This window comes from Toxorhynchites rutilus, chromosome 3 (genome assembly GCF_029784135.1).
Source record: "Toxorhynchites rutilus septentrionalis strain SRP chromosome 3, ASM2978413v1, whole genome shotgun sequence".
NCBI lineage: Eukaryota > Metazoa > Arthropoda > Insecta > Diptera > Culicidae > Toxorhynchites > Toxorhynchites rutilus.
In genome coordinates this window covers 185,536,946-185,552,284 of record NC_073746.1, presented here as the reverse complement: position 1 = coordinate 185,552,284, position 15,339 = coordinate 185,536,946, and the positions used below count along the sequence as shown (strand labels likewise).

The following is a 15,339-nucleotide window of genomic DNA, read 5'->3' as shown; positions in this document are numbered from 1 at the left end:
GCTTATATAGAAAACGGTATTTTTTGAGTATTTCATAGAATTATTGAGGCAATTTTTGCTCGACTTATTCCTGGGTTAAGACGGCCTGAGATGTGATTTGCCATAAAAGATATCGTTTGAAAGCACGTAATTGACGAATTCATAGAGAAAATCACGCTTCTTGTATTGTTGGTTGCATAACTCAAGGCGCATTCATGATAAATTTGATTTGTTTTCAGATGTCACATATAACAATGTGTTAGAATGATAAGGGTTGCGCATTAAGCACGTTATAGGTAATACAGGGAAAATAACACCTGCCACTCTTTTTTTTTTATTAATTCGTTTATTTTTACAGGCTCAGTTACTTAAGTTTAAAGGAGCCGAATTCTTAAATATAATTTTAAAACTATATATATATATATATATATATATATATATATATATATATATATATATATATATATATATATATATATATATATATATATATATAAACAATTTTCTTACATCTATGGTTAGTAAGGTGGAAACCGATTACTCGCGGTGTACTCGAGTTTAGGAGGGTGACATAGTTTTAGGAGAAGGATGGGATATAAGGAAATTGTAACATTGTTGATGAACACTCATTTCATAAATCTATTCGTATATCTATAGTGTATTTACATTTCAACTTATTCTACTATTTATAGCAAGGGGACGAATTACCCGCAAAGGAAGGAAAGGAGGGTATAAGGATGTAGGGACAATCACACACGAAGATCTGTAGCTTTAAGGAAAACATATATATGGGACATGTAATCAAGGACTAACCGAGCCAACACATCTCTCACCGGCACATTGGGCTGTCTTCCTCGGGCTCGATGGGAGTTTTCTAAATTCGATCTGGCGACCCGATACACCTCGCACGACCAAACCATGTGCTCGATGTCGTGATAACCTTGGCCACAAACGCAGAGATTGCTGCTGGCAAGATTGAAACGAAAGAGTAGTGCATCTAACGAACAGTGATTGGACATGAGTCGGGAGAAGGTGCGGATAAAGTCCCGACTCAAGTCTAGACTTTTGAACCACGGTTTGAGGCTAAACTTAGGGATAATCGAGTAAACCACCGGCCCAATTCATCTTCATTCCACTTGCGTTGCCAGTTAGCGATGGTATTTTTGCGGACTAAAGAATAAAATTCATTGAAGGCGATTTGACGCTGATAAATATCGCCTTCAATTGCACCTACCTTTGCTAATGAGTCAGCCCTCTCATTACCCGGAATGGAGCAATGTGAAGGGACCCAGACAAAGGTAATGACATAACAGCGTCTGGATAAAGCACTCAAAATTTCTCGTATTCTCTCAAGGAAGTACGGCGAGTGCTTTTCCGGCCTCACTGAACGGATAGCTTCGAAAGAGCTAAGACTATCCGTTACAATGTAATAGTGTTTAACAGGTCGTGAGGCGACGCTGTCCAGCGCCCAATGAATTGCTGCCAATTCAGCAATATACACTGAGCAAGGATTCTGAAGACTATGTGAGGTGCTAAAAAATTCGTTGAACACTCCAAATCCTGTGGACTCGTTTATAGTGGACCCATCAGTAAAGTACATATTATCACAATTGATACCCCCATACTTTTCATCGAAGATCGTTGGAGCGATCCTCGATCGTTGGTAATCTGAATATCCATGGATATCTTGCTTCATGGACAGATCAAAATGCACAGAGGAATTGATGTAGTCAGGGAAACAAACACGGTTGGGAATATACGAAGAAGGATCAACCTGCATGGAGATGAATTCATGATATGAACTCATGAATCCGGAGTGAAAATTTAGCTCGATCAGCTGCTCAAAATTTCCGATCACCAATGGGTTCATGACCTTACACCGGATGAAGAACCGAAGAGATAATAATTTGAAGCGATCTTTTAGTGGGAGTAGGCCTGCCAAAACCTCGAGACTCATGGTATGCGTTGAGGGCATACATCCCAACGCGATACGAAGACAAAGATACTGAATTCGCTCGAGTTTAATGAGGTGTGTTTTGGCAGCTGATTGAAAACAGAAACTGCCATACTCCATAACTGAGAGAATAGTTGTTCGATACAACATTATAAGATCTTCTGGGTGGACTCCCCACCAGGTGCCGGTAATTGTACGGAGAAAGTTTATTCTTTGTTGGCATTTTTTACTCAGATACCTAGTATGGCCCCCCAAGTACATTTGGAGTCGAACCAGACCCCAAGATACTTGAATGACATAGCATGAGTGATCGGTTTACCCAAAAGTTGAAGCTTTGGTTTTGCTGGTCTATGCTTCCTAGAAAAAACCACCATCTCTGTTTTCTCCGTGGAGAATTCGATCCCTAGCCCAATGGCCCAGGTTGAAAAATTGTTCAAAGTATCTTGTAAGGGTCCTTGCAGGTCGGATTCGTTTGATCCTACGACAGACACCACTCCATCATCTGCAAGTTGTCTTAGGCTGCAATTTTGTGTAAGACAATTGTCGATGTCGCTTACATAGAAGTTGTACAAAAGGGGGCTTAAACATGAGCCCTGGGGGAGGCCCATGTAGGAGACCCGATTTACTATCGAATCCCCGTGAGAAAAATTCAACTGTTTCTCACAAAGCAAGTTATATAACATATTATTCAACAGAGGCGGCAGACCCCGAGAGTGTAATTTGTCCGACAAAACCTCTATTGAAACAGAATCGAGGCCCCCTTTATGTCCAAGAATACTGAAGCCATTTGTTTTTTTTTTCGGCGTAAGCCATTTGAATTTCTGAAGAAAGCAACGCAAGACAATCATTCGTCCCCTTGCCCCTGCGGAACCCATATTGTGTATCTGAGAGTAGGCCATTCGTTTCAACCCATCGATCAAGGCGAAACAAGATCATTTTCTCCAACAATTTCCGTATACAAGACAGCATTGCTATTGGGCGGTACGAATTGAAGTAGGACGCGGGTTTTCCGGGTTTTTGAATAGCTATAACTCGTACTTGTCTCCAATCATCTGGATCAATATTATTCTCCAGAAACCGATTGAATAAATTCAACAAGCGATGTTTCGCCACATCAGGGAGATTTTTCAGCAAGTTGAACTTAATTCTATCCGATCCCGGAGCAGAATTGTTACATGAAAGCAGAGCAAGAGAGAATTCTACCATCGAAAACTCGGAATCAGGGGTTCCACGTTTCCGAAAAGCTTTAAATACATTCGATTTTTCTACATAAAGCTTGGAACATTGGCTATCCCACCATAGATTGGGAGGCCTTCGGGAAATGGTGGAACCTGGGATGGGTTTCGTTTGAGCGCGAACCGCGCTATCATAGATCAAACGAGAAAGGAAGTTATACTCCTCCAATGGAGGTAAACCATCTCTGGAATTGATGGCTAGAGCAATCGCGTCCGCATATTTTTTCCAGTCCATGTGTCTTGTGAGGTCATATGCCATGTTTATAGATTCAGAACAATTCGACCCAATGGTGATGGAAATTTTGATTGGCAAGTGATCACTACCGTTGGGGTTCTGGATTACATTCCACTTGCAATCTAACGATAGTGAATTCGAGCAAAGCGAGAGGTCAAGAGCACTTGGGTTAGCAGGAGGTTTAGGTACACGTGTTGTTTCCCCAGTGTTCAAAACGGTCATATTGAAGCTGTTACAAAGGTCATATATCATCAATGAACGATTGTCGTCGTACTGTTCCCCCCAGGCAGTTCCGTGAGAGTTGAAGTCTCCCAAGATCAATCGTGGCTCAGGAAGGAGTGAGCACATGTCATCAAGTTGTTTGCGGCTAACCGCAGCTCTCGGAGGCCAATACAAGCTGACAATACAGAGGTCTTTGCCTCTGATGTTTGCATGACAAGCAACAGCTTCGATCCCTCCAATAGGTGGTCAATTCTAAAAAATGAGTGGCACTTATTGATCCCCAAAAGCACCCCTCCGTATCTATCATCACGGTCCAAGCGTATTATATTAAAATCGTGGAAAGAAATATCATCTCGCGAAGAAAACCAAGTTTCGGACAGAGCAAAAACATCACAATTGAAGTTATGAATTAAAAATATGAATGTATCCAATTTAGGGATAAGACTACGACAATTCCACTGTAAAACAGTGATATCTCCGATCTCTCTATTTGAATTAGACATCAAGAGAGATAATCATTGCAAGGAGGGGCCATGTTTGCATCAATTGTTGCAAAATTGTCTTTAATACTGGAAGCATTGAGATGACAATGGCACTGATGGAGTCGGAAACATTAAAACACTTGAAGATTTGATCCAAAAGGTCAGACAACTTTATAAATCCCGATTGGGAAGTTGAACTGGACAGAAAAATAGGGACAGTTGGGGTTTTTGATGTCCCCTCGAGTGCTGGGTCGTTCGAAGATGAAATATTCCCACGGAAGCCAGGAGGAACCTGGTTTTGCTTGTCCGCTGCACTCGATTTTTTAGGCAAGCTAACAGAGGATATAACCGTGGGGACTTGTTCTTGAACTTTGGGAGTGGTCACATTTTTGCGCCGGGGATTCCCTTTGAAAATAAACGGTGTGCCCCCGCTAGCTGTGTCCGCTTCCATTTCATCAATTGGCAACGTGGAAAAGGTATTGTGTGTTGAGATTGCTCTTGTTGTTGGGTCAGTGGCGAAGCGCCCTTCAAAATTTCCGCAAATGTGCGCTTCGAGCGTTCCTTTAAAGAGCGCTTCTGTTTCTCCCAGCGACTCTTGTAAGTTTCACAAACTGAGAGCTCGTGTGGGGATCCCCCGCAATATGGACATTTATGCTCAGTCGCACTGCAGGATTTCCCCTCATGTTGCTCTCCGCAAGTGGCACAGCGCTCCTTGTTGGCACAATAATCCGAAGTGTGACCAACTGACTTGCATTTGTTGCAAGTCATGGGCTTTGGCACGAAGAGTCGCACAGGTAGTCTCAATTTGTCCACCATAACGTAGTCAGAGAGGGCGGCACCAGCAAAGGTGACTCGAAACGAGTCGGATGGCGTAAATTTAGTTTGGTCCCCATCATGGGAAAGTTTCCCGAGTTGGCGACAGTCCAAGATTTTCACTTCCATTGAGGGGAGCTTCTTGAACTTGCCTTTTCCTTCTGCTTTTATTTGTTCGCTCGTCAGACCCGTTTCAGTTATCACCCCCTCAATTTCTACGTTATGGGAGGGTATAAATGTTCGATATTCGAGAGTGAAATGTTGATCAGCAACAATCTCGTTTGCGTGTTTCCGATCATTCACGACAACTCGCAATTTGTTCGGTCTAACCCTGCGAATTTCAGATACAGAAGTGTATCTGGCCAGATCTTTCATGATCTGAATCACGTTAAGGTTTTTTCCTTTCGGTTTTGGCCGGAGGAAAACAACCCACGGGCCAGTTCCAGGTGCATCTTCTGGATAAACTCTGACACGTGGAGCGGAGACAACAGAGGGGGAAGACGAGGACGAGAACGAGGACGAGGACGAGGATGAGGATGAGGACGAGGACGAGGATTGGGTTGGATCGGAAGCATCAGAAGGGGGAAGCGAAATCGATGATGGGAGAGGGGGAGTGGAAGTAACAGTGGGTTGAGAAGGGAGGCTTGCAATTTTCTTAGAGGGGGGCTTGGTAGGATGAGCGGATTCGTCCCCAGAAGAATTATCTTTCTTATGAGGGACTCGTTTATGTTTTTTCCCAGATCTTATATGAGATTCATTATCGGAGATCTCCATCTCTGGAGATCCTCCACTATACTCCATTTTACAAAGATTTCTGTCTTATTTTTAATTTATTATTGATTTTAACAATAATCTCAAAAAAAAATAGCAAAAAAAATATGATAATAATTGATAATAATATTAAACAATGAACAAATGAATTGAATAATAATATTAATAATAAATATGTGTACCTTAATATATAAGTTGTTCCAATAATGCGCTCTACTGCCCTAATCAGGGAGAGACAGAGGCTACGCGCTACGGAGACAACACAATAGCGCAAGAATAGCTTACGCAGCCACGTGATGATGAATCCCGTTTGCGACAGTCACGCGATGGCGATCCCGTTATGCCGAATCAGTTCAACAGCCGCAATCCGGCTCGCTGCAAGAGCGCTGGTTCCTTTGTTCCTTCGTTCCACTTAACAAAAGGTCAGGTCGAAAGCGGACAGCAATGACCTTCACTCGTACACGATTCACTCGTACCAATAGCACAATAGCAAAAGTGGCAACGCACAATACCGACACTGAACTTCACTCGTCAAGAGTTGGATAGCGAATGACCTGCCACTCTTGTCACAATTGATCTATAGTACAATATCCTTCATATGTAGTATAATTTTACCGAAAAAATAATCTTCTGTACGGCTAGAATCATATGGTCTTCATACCCCTAGTGGTGACCAACGTTACACCGCATGCTTTTAGTATCACAATTTTTATACCTTTTCTTGAATTATCGTATAACATTATGAAATAAAAAGTAAACCTTCTGAAAATCAACGTGATTGCGGCAAACATCCTAAAGGTCAATGCTGACACAATTGAAAGCTTCAATTCTGTATACATTGTGTTTGATTGTCCCCATGCTTAGGGTGGCCGTCATACCCCGTCCTCCCCTATACATTCGTGAGAAAGTTAACTAGACATTAAAATTCGTTTAGAGAAAAATGTTAACTATTACATGGTTGAATAAAGTATTTGGTATGATTCCTTACTGTGGTGGCTAAGAGCAGACAAACGACCGCAAAGGGTTAAGATGTTTCGGATTGTCCGTTTTGAATGAAACGTGTTGTAAAATTTGTTGCCATTTTAAAGGTAGCTTTATAATGCCCCTATCATAGAAGACTTGGTCATTATTGGCAAAAAACTCTAGTAATCGATTTTCACAATCTTCTCTTGGTCCCAATTTATTATCACCCAGGAAGTTTTGCAACGCAAAAAAAGGTGATAATCGCTTGGTGCCATTTCAGGACTATTATGTGGATGCATGAAAACTTCCCAATCAAGCTCCCGGAGTCACACACACACGTCTGTACTGCCCATGTTTGCATAGTATTCATCAACAATTGTTGGGAAAACGCAATTTTGTTGTTTTCTGCCTACAAGCGTAACCATGCAAATTTCCAATGAAATAATCTGTCCAGTTGAAGGATATTATCGGCAAAAAGAGGGCCTAGGAGATTTTGCGGATTAAAACTTTTTTTTGACGTAGGACTACGTCTAACCGGAAGATATAGGGGGTGAAATGGAAATCTAGACACTGAACAAGTAGGAAAAAATGCAAGATTTGGAACGCTTATAACTCGAGCATTTCTCAATAGATCGCAAAGGTTTTTGCATCAATTGATAGGAAATATATCTACGCATCTATCATAACGAATAACATTTCATTTTTCATGAGATAAATAATTGAATAATTGTGAAATATCAAGCATTGTCAAAATGCCCTATGTGCCCATTTTAGATTGGTCCATTTTGTGCTCCTCAAATCGTACCGACCAAAACGGGCAACCAGAGCAGCAGCGAAATAGAATGAAGCACGATTGGAAAGGAAAAAGAAAAAAATGAACGAAACATTGGTCGCAGTCTCACACATGCGTAATTCTCGAGCCAGCCAGTCAGCTTAAAAATCCCCGCTCCGCTGCCGTAACGTTCATTCTTTTTGTGGACACCGACTGGACAAGATCGTTGCTGGACGAGCTGGACGGCGAGGGATCGAGTGCCTTTCTCAAGGCAAGAGGGTGGAGGTGGTAGCGCTGGAGTAAAAGTAGAGTAGAGTTTTCAAAGGGCCTTTCTCAAGGCTAGAGACGGATGAACTGCAAAAGTTTAAAGTCTCTATAATACAAGACCTTCCTTCCTTCCGTAACGATCATTCTCATTCAAACCGTACACCATATCGGTTCGCATCACAACACATCAACAAACCAACCCAAGCAGCCATGTCTGGACATGGTAAAGGAGGAAAAGTGAAGGGAAAGGCAAAATCCCGCTCGAACCGTGTTGATCTGGAGTTCCCCACAAGGGTGTAGCTAGGCCGAGCGCGTTAGTACCAGTGCACCAGTCCACCTAGCCGGCGTTATATAGTTTCGGCCGCCGAAGTGATCGAGTTAGCTGGCAAAGCTGCTCACGACGATAAGAAAACCCGCATTCGGAACAGAACACATTCGGTTCGGTGGACATCAAGACAACAGGCAGTTGCAGCGAGTGGCGAGTGGCAAACGCAATCGCAAAACGGCATCAGGTAGCAGAAGAAAAAAAATTGTTCTTTATACAAACTGCTTTGGTGGCAAATCCAGAACAAGGCGGCATCGAGGGCGTTCGAAATGGTTTTTTTTCAAAACCACGAGTACTAAGTTTTCTAAATTGGAACCATTCCATAAAACAAGGCGCTTTTCAGGGCCATTAAACCTTCCAGAAAAGAGTTTAGGAAATACAGTTCAATGCTTTCTAAAACATCTAAAATAATAATAAAACACAAATTGATTTTTTCATAATTTGTTTGCCAGGATCTGATGAGTATGTGAATTTGGCAGTTGTTCTGAGCTTATTGATAGTTGGGGACTTTCCTGATTATTCAATTTTCACCAATTCTTAAATTGTTTCCAGATTGAAAGTACAGTAATTTACAATTAGTTCGACATTTAGCTAATTGGACGGACATGTAATGCGACTTATTTAGTTGGACATTTTTGTAAACATAGAGATCCAAATTATGACCCCACATTGTAAGTCGACACTGTACCACTGTCATCGCAAATGTTCAATTACAGGTTAAAATCGCCTCCAACGTGACACTGAGTGGTGCTTCGGCACGTCGCATTAAATATAATTTACTGTACAACATGTCACAAAGCTGGATGGGAAGAAATTTTGCAACTGTGAAAGCTGTGGCGAGTGGCAACAAATCGCTAAACAGGAAGGTTTAGCCGAACAAGATGGGGATACCGAGTGATAACAAAACAATAAACTCATTAGATTGAATATAATTTTGTGATCCTGAAAAGGACCCTTTTTAGCCTGCGTGTGAATCCAACGAGCGAACAAATCGTAATGAATGTATTTTTTTGCCATCGCTCCCTTTTAACGCTCATTCGTTCGTCTCATTGGACTCGCCCCTCTGGCTGAGTCTGCCGATTTGTCTCTATCCTGTGAGTGTGTACCGCTAGAGTATAAAACACGCGGACCCCAGTATACCTAACAGCGATTATAGAGTTTCGGCTGTCGGAGTGCTCGAGTTGGCTTGCAAAGCTGCTCACGACAATCAGAAAACCCGCAACAAGAACAGAGCAGCTTCGGTTCGGCGCTCATCAAGACAACAATTAGTTTCAGTGAGTGGCAAAGTGTTTCTCCGGCACATCGCATTAAATGTAATTTACTGAACAACATGTCACAAGCTGGATGGGAAGAAATTTTCCAACTGTGAAAGCTGTGGCGAGTGGCAAACGCAATAGCTAAACAGGAAGGTTTAACCGAACAAGATGGGAATATCGAGTGATAACAAAAACACAACACCAAAGGTTCTTTTCAGAACCATCAACATATTCATAAAGAGTAAACAGTAAACTAATCCATTTTTCAAGTAGATAGGTAGGTATTCACGTAGGAGAAGAAAATAAAACAATATATTTAAAATATATATTTAACAAAAGCTGTCCCCTTTGTATAGTCCTACGTCACTCCGGTTATGTCCCCGACATTACCCACCCGTCTTTTTTGACGTAGGACTACGTCTTTCATTTCTATACCGGGGTGTAAAATCAAAGTTTCGAAAACGAAAGCGTTACGCCGGAGACCGAGATTTTGAGCGTTAATAGCTCCTAAACAACTGAACGAAATAGTATGATAAACACTTCATTCGAAAGATAAAATGTCTACGCGTTATATACTTGTTACTTTTTGATCCAAAAACTTGTTTCAATAGTCTTAAAATTGCTTTCAAAACAGGCTATTGAAATCACCAATCGGTATATAAGCGAGCGGCGCTCGGAAATCCACTCAGTTCTAATTGAACAGCGATTGAAGCATGTTGTCGCTGTTGCGGTGAAGCTCTTTATTTATCATGAAAGCGCGGATGAACGGTGTCACCAAGAGCCTGTTTGTGCACCCTAGGCCAGAAGGGAATCTATCAGGAGGAGAATGATGCCACAAACGGTTCCCTGGGAAGACATCGCTACACACACATACACGCGCGGCTATTAACAGGTGGTTATCGAATTGGCATTAACCACTGGTGGGCTTCCAGTATCGAGGAAAATGTGGAAATATCTAATCGTTACTGAAAATAATCTGCCAGTTCCTCTGGGAATTTTCAAAATATATTCATGTGAAAGAGTTTAATTGAATGTTTTCTATCCATGTTACACTGTGACCAAATATGTTTCAATCAAGTGCTATTAACAGGTGGTTATCGAGTTGGCATTCACCACTGGTGGGCTTCCAGTATCGAAGAAAATGTGGAAATATCTAATCGTTACTGAAAATAATCTACCAGTTCCTTTGGGAATTTTCAAAATATATTCATGTGAAAGAGTTTAATTGAATGTTTTCTATCCATGTTACACTGTGACCAAATATGTTTCAATCAAGTGCTATTAACAGGTGGTTATCGAGTTGGCATTAACCACTGGTGGGCTTCCAGTATCGAGGAAAATGTGGAAATATCTAATCGTTACTGAAAATAATCTGCCAGTTCCTTTGGGAATTTTCAAAATATATTCATGTGAAAGAGTTTAATTGAATGTTTTCTATCCATGTAACACTGTGACCAAATATGTTTCAATCAAGTGCTATTAACAGGTGGTTATCGAGTTGGCATTCACCACTGGTGGGCTTCCAGTATCGAAGAAAATGTGGAAATATCTAATCGTTACTGAAAATAATCTACCAGTTCCTTTGGGAATTTTCAAAATATATTCATGTGAAAGAGTTTAATTGAATGTTTTCTATCCATGTTACACTGTGACCAAATATGTTTCAATCAAGTGCTATTAACAGGTGGTTATCGAGTTGGCATTAACCACTGGTGGGCTTCCAGTATCGAGAAAAATGTGGAAATATCTAATCGTTACTGAAAATAATCTGCCAGTTCCTTTGGGAAATTTCAAAATATATTCATGTGAAAGAGTTTAATTGAATGTTTTCTATCCATGTTACACTGTGACCAAAAATGTTTCAATCAAGTGCTATTAACAGGTGGTTATCGAGTTGGCATTAACCACTGGTGGGCTTCCAGTATCGAGGAAAATGTGGAAATAACTAATCGTTACTGAAAATAATCTGCCAGTTCCTCTGGGAATTTTCAAAATATATTCATGTGAAAGAGTTTAATTGAATGTTTTCTATCCATATAACACTGTGCCCAAATACATTTGGTTTTGTGGTTTTTCAATCAATCGCAATTAACAGGATAGCTTCAGAAGATTATTATTCCCCATCAGTAGGATATTTCCGTATCCAATATTGTATGCGCCCGCAATCGATTATTGCTCAGTCGCCGAAAGTTCCGAGCTCAGAGAGTTCATTCCCCTCTAGTTTGCCTTCCAAATTGCCATCGTAAACCACACCTCTCGATTCAATCACACACAAAAAGCATACTTAAGCGATATTCTGGTGGTGAGACACATTCATTTTTCGTGAGGACATCGACAAGACAACATCGTTGCCTAACGTGCTGGAGGAGGTGGACGGCGAAGGATCGACACATACACGCGCAGAACTCTTTCCGTTAGGATGCCATTCAGCATCGATAAAGTTCCGGAAAGATCTAATCATTGCTGGAAAATAATCTGCCAGTTCCTTTGGGAATTTTCAAAATATATTAATGTGAAAGAGTTTAATTGAATGTTTTCTATCCATGTAACACTGTGATCAAATATGTTTCAATCAAGTACTATTAACAGATGGTCATCGAGTTAGCATAAACCACTGGTGGGCTTCCAGTATCGAGGAAAATGTGGAAATATCTAATCGTTACTGAAAATAATCTGCCAGTTCCTCTGGGAATTTAAAATTACATTCATGTGAAAGAGTTTATTTTAATGTTTTCCATCCATGTAACACTGTGACCAAATATGTTTCAATCAAGTGCTATTAACAGGTGGTTATCGAGTTGGCATTAACCACTGGTGGGCTTCCAGTATCGAGGAAAATGTGGAAATATCTAATCGTTACTGAAAATAATCTGCCAGTTCCGTTGGGAATTTTCAAAATATATACATATGAAAGAGTTTATTTTAATGTTTTCTATCCATGTAACACTGTGACCAAATACATTAGGTTTTGTGATTTTTCAATCAATCGCAATCAACAGGATAGCTTCTGAAGATTATTCTTCCCCATCAGTAGGATATTTCCGTATCCAATATTGGATGCATAAAACCTTGTGCCTCCAACGTAACGCTCTCGTTTTCGAAGTTCTCCAAATATTCATTCATTTAGAATGAATTCAGATTCAACTTCATACAAATGATCTCTAAATCAACGATAGTCCTACGTCACCCTTGCGGTTATACCATAGATATAACCCACTTCCTGTTTTTTCTATTTGGAAAACGCTTACGTCTATTTATGCGGACAATCAATCGTTTCAATGATTAGTCAACGATCATCTTCTTCTTCTTTCTTCTTCAATGGCACTAACGTTCCTAGAGGAACTTCGCCGTCTCAACGTAGTATTACTTGCGTCATTTTTATTAGTACTTAGTTGAGATTTCTATGCCAAATAACACGCCTTGAATGCATTCTGAGTGGCAAGCTCTAGAATACGCGTGATCACAGTGCAAGTCGGAGGAAATTTCTTTGACGAAAAAATCCCCCGACCAGAACGGGAATCGAACCCGAACACCCGGCATGTTAGTTATGATGCTAACCACTCGGCCAAGGGAGCAGTCAACGATCATACCATGTTGAAAACACCGGTTCTCGTCCGATCAACGAAGTTAAGCAACATCGGGCGCGATCAGTACTTAGATGGGTGACCGCTTGGGAACGTCACGTGTCGTTGGCATTTAAAAAAAAAAAAAAAAGACGGGTGGGTAATGTCGGGGACATAACCGGAGTGACGTAGGACTATACAAAGGGGACAGCTTTTGTTAAATATATATTTTAAATAAATTGTTTTATTTTCTTCTCCTACGTGAATACCTACCTATCTACATGAAAAATGGATTAGTTTACTGTTTACTCTTTATGAATATGTTGATGGTTCTGAAAAGAACCATGTTGGTGTTGTGTTTTTGTTATCACTCGATATTCCCATCTTGTTCGGTTAAACCTTCCTGTTTAGCTATTGCGTTTGCCACTCGCCACAGCTTTCACAGTTGGAAAATTTCTTCCCATCCAGCTTGTGACATGTTGTTCAGTAAATTACATTTAATGCGACGTGCCGGAGAAACACTTTGCCACTCACTGAAACTAATTGTTGCCTTGATGAGCGCCGAACCGAAGCTGCTCTGTTCTTGATACGGGTTTTCTGATTGTCGTGAGCAGCTTTGCAAGCCAACTCGAGCACTCCGACAGCCGAAACTCTATAATCGCTGTTAGGTATACTGGTGCTCCGGCACCAATCCGTTCGGTCTAGTTACCCTTGCGGAGCAATCAGTGAATGCGACCAACAGGGAACTGGAGACCTGCACGGTTCGAGTGAGACTTTGCCTTTCCCTTAACTTGTCCTCCTTTGTTACGTCCACGATGCCGATGCCCTACAACCACACGGGTTTACGGTTTGAAAGAAAATAAGATATTTTTTTGGGGTCCACGTGTTTTATACTCTAGCGGTACACACTCACAGGATAGAGACAAATCGGCAGACTCAGCCAGAGGGGCGAGTCCAATGCGACGAACGAATGAGCGTTAAAAGGGAGCGATGGCAAAAAAATACATTCATTACGATTTGTTCGCTCGTTGGATTCACACGCAGGCTAAAAAGGGTCCTTTTCAGGATCACAAAATTATCTTCAATCTAATGAGTTTATTGTTTTGTTATCACTCGATATCCCCATCTTGTTCGGCTAAACCTTCCTGTTTAGCGATTTGTTGCCACTCGCCACAGCTTTCACAGTTACAAAATTTCTTCCCATCCAGCTTTGTGACATGTTGTACAGTAAATTATATTTAATGCGACGTGCCGAAGCACCACTCAGTGTCACGTTGGAGGCGATTTTAACCTGTAATTGAACATTTGCGATGACAGTGGTACAGTGTCGACTTTCAATGTGGGGTCATAATTTGGATCTCTATGTTTACAAAAATGTCCAACTAAATAAGTCGCATTACATGTCCGTCCAATTAGCTAAATGTCGAACTAATTGTAAATTACTGTACTTTCAATCTGGAAACAATTTAAGAATTGGTGAAAATTGAATAATCAGGAAAGTCCCCAACTATCAATAAGCTCAGAACAACTGCCAAATTCACATACTCATCAGATCCTGGCAAACAAATTATGAAAAAATCAATTTGTGTTTTATTATTATTTTAGATGTTTTAGAAAGCATTGAACTGTATTTCCTAAACTCTTTTCTGGAAGGTTTAATGGCCCTGAAAAGCGCATTGTTTTATGGAATGGTTCCAATTTAGAAAACTTAGTACTCGTGGTTTTGAAAAAAAAACCCATTTAGAACGCCCTCGATGCCGCCTTGTTCTGGATTTGCCACCAAAGCAGTTTGTATAAAGAACAAACTTTTTTCTTCTGCTACCTGATGCCGTTTTGCGATTGCATTTGCCACTCGCCACTCGCTGCAACTGCCTGTTGTCTTGATGTCCACCGAACCGAATGTGTTCTGTTCCGAATGCGGGTTTTCTTATCGTCGCGAGCAGCTTTGCCAGCTAACTCGATCACTTCGGCGGCCGAAATTATATAGCCGGCTAGGTGGACTGGTGCACTGGTACTAACGCGCTCGGCCTAGCTACACCCTTGCGGGGAACTCCAGATCAACACGGTTCGAGCGGGATTTTGCCTTTCCCTTCACTTTTCCTCCTTTACCATGTCCAGACATGGCTGCTTGGGTTGGTTTGTTGATGTGTTGTGATGCGAACCGATATGGTGTACGGTTTGAATGAGAATGATCGTTACGGAAGGAAGGAAGGTCTTGTATTATAGAGACTTTAAACTTTTGCAGTTCATCCGTCTCTAGCCTTGAGAAAGGCCCTTTGAAAACTCTACTCTACTTTTACTCCAGCGCTACCACCTCCACCCTCTTGCCTTGAGAAAGGCACTCGATCCCTCGCCGTCCAGCTCGTCCAGCAACGATGTTGTCCAGTCTGTGTCCACACAAAGAATGAACGTTACGGCAGCGGAGCGGGGATTTTTAAGCTGACTGGCTGGCTCGAGAATTACGCATGTGTGAGACTGCGACCAATGTTTCGTTAATTTTTT

At 41.3% G+C, this 15,339-nt stretch overlaps 1 non-coding gene across 1 annotated transcript; it reads left to right on the top strand.

The window, feature by feature from the left end:
* Positions 1 to 12,850: 12,850 nt before the first annotated feature.
* LOC129780671 (5S ribosomal RNA) lies at positions 12,851 to 12,969 on the top strand. Its single transcript, XR_008743997.1, has one exon. It is a non-coding gene; the product is annotated as a 5S ribosomal RNA (ribosomal RNA).
* Positions 12,970 to 15,339: the final 2,370 nt, after the last annotated feature.